Source organism: Gymnogyps californianus, chromosome 5 (assembly GCF_018139145.2).
Source record: "Gymnogyps californianus isolate 813 chromosome 5, ASM1813914v2, whole genome shotgun sequence".
Classification (NCBI taxonomy): Eukaryota; Metazoa; Chordata; class Aves; order Accipitriformes; family Cathartidae; genus Gymnogyps; species Gymnogyps californianus.
The window spans coordinates 9335060-9337753 of NC_059475.1; positions in this window are offsets into that span (position 1 = coordinate 9335060).

Sequence of the window (2694 nt, forward strand, 5' to 3'; positions counted from 1 at the left end):
AAAAACAGATATAAAACTAGCTATACACGTGTACGCTAAGTACTTACGGCTCAAAAATAAATACCTTAAAACACGTTCAAGGAATTAAACGGTGTTGCTTTTACTCTATAGACAGATTGGTTGAAAAGTCCATACCTGTTGATTAAGTAGTACTTTTGTCTGCTCTTTTTCATGCCTTAATTTCAGGGTATTTCAGTCTGTGCCCTAACATTTGCTCTTTTAGGTATGACCTTGAGCTGCTTTTAGGTATTTTTGTGAAACATGAGTGATAGATGATGTATTTCCTCACAGGATGCACTTTTAACACATATTGAGGTATTATCCAGAATAAGAACTGTAGATTACAGTGTTTAACACTTATGAAACTGAATAATAAATTCAATTGAGTAACAAAGCATATTTTTAATTAAAAGATCTGGCTACTCTCAGATTTGTATTTTTTATTTTTAAATTATTTTATAAAATGCATATAGAAAAATAAGTCTGCAAATGTGCTTTTTGTCATTGAAGTAGGAAAAGGATAAATTAATTTACACTTATTAAATTGTATTTGTCTAGAATAGCTGTACACCTTTTCCTTTTTAAAAATATGTCCCAAGATGTATGAATGGAAGTACTTTAATCCCTGGTAGATGTACTATTTATGTAACACGTGCCAGTTCATTATCTTATTCTGAGAGAGAAGCAGTTTGTATTTAAAAAAAAAACCAAACACCAAACCAAAAACTGGAAGTGGTCTTGAGGTTCAGTGCACGTATTAGAACTGTAGAAATTGTGTTTTCAAAGTCGCAAGTACAGTGTTGACAAAAATAGCATATTTGTAGAAGGATCTCCAATTTTCTGTTTTCTTGAGACCTTCAGTCTGTTTTAAATAGCATCCGAGACTGATGCTGCGGGCCTTTTCTCGTGCTTCTGCGTCCTGATGGCAATTCTTCCATTACTTGTGATCCCCTCCAAGAGAAGCTACAGCAAGATCATTTCATTGTTGTTGCAAAACTCTGAAGATAACGTTAAAACTTTTGCATGTACACATTCAGTAAAATCTCATCATGATCTAGCAAGGCTCAGTCTTCCTTGTGTAGCAATAATGTTTGATGCTTTGCCGTCTCTGTCCCTTCATTTTCTCACCTGTTGTATCTCATCACCGTTCATTTTAGTGTTGAGCATGACATGATGTCTATGACCATGTGTTTGTTTATAGAGATTGCCATTTTCCTTTCCACTTCTGCTCTGTCATCTTTTTTTAAACATCAGATCATATATGTGTAGTGTTGTACTCTCTGTTCCAATAACAGAGAGTGGTAATTATATCAAAAGATGATAAAGCCAGAAAAACAAACCGATTTCCTGTCTGCCTTCACCCCAAATCTAATTAAAATGTTACATGGGTAGACATGTTGTCTTCAAAAACTGATGCTGCGATGATATTTTAGTGTATTTTACACTAAAACATTTGTTTAATCAAAATTCTCTGTAATGTAAGTGAGAAAACACGAGCTTTAAGTCTTACTAACAACAGTATGTTAAAAAAAAAGGGGGGGGGGGCAAATGAAAATATTTATAAACCTTTTCCCATGATTAAAATGCTTATAAGCTTAAAATGTTACAGGCTAAAGCACTGCCACCACCAACTGCTCATGCAGTTAGCCAAGTAGAAATGTTACCTTATCTTCCCCTCCATTGTTTGAAGAGAGATTGCTCAGAGGTTACAGTATTTTGTGGACCACAATGACCGCCTGCTGCTATTGTTCTTGTGATATAATACTTTCTGCCAAGTGTCTTGTTACTAGGAGTGGACATGGTGTATTTCACTCGGTCAAAACAATTCATTAAACTACTGCTGAACATCACATTTTCCTTTGGAACAGATTTGGACTGTTACTGGTTTGGAACAGAAAAATAAGAAAAAATAAGCACAAGTTAGTTTTGTAACATTTGGAAAAATTTCATTAGAATATTTGTATCTCAGAATAAACACATTTATAGGAAAATATGTTCTTTGCTAAAGAAGGAAATGTTTTCTTCCTTATGATGGTTTGATCTGGTTTCATAACTCACATAATTAAAATGTGCCTTTTCTGTTGTTCATTCTAGGAGGAGAGTCTTTAATGTGGTAATTTAAATCTTCAGAAGATATTTTAAAGTGCTGTTTCATTAATGATGTGTCATGGGGGGAAAATAAGGAAGACTTTAAGATATCAGCTTTTAAAAAGTAGGAAAACATATGGATAAGTTCCTGATGTATTAAACTATTAAGGGAGGGTGTAGGTGAACATTTGCAAGCCATGTGCAAATTGACTCACGTAGAACTGCTTCTCAGGAAGGGTTTGTGCCACAGACAGATTAGTAACAGGACCTTAGACCAGTGCAACAAAAGGGGTTTTTTGTTTGGTTTGTTTTTTGTTTTTAATGTGGTTGGACTCTAGCTGCGAACAGCAAAGCCCTGGCTCAGTCCTCACGTGCTTTCATGGTGAGGTTGGAGGGACCCAGGTAACGAGGTCGTCTTCCATTTAATTCTAAAATAGGTTTGAATGCGATTCAGTGCCTGCCAGAGTTAAACTAGGCTTCACTGCTGTCTGCTGTGGTTTGTGGGGGAGAGTGATATGTTCTCCATTAAGATAAAACTTCTTCTCTTTGCCACGATAAAACATCCGCCTAAACCAGGAGTCAGTTAATCAGACTATTTACTTTAAA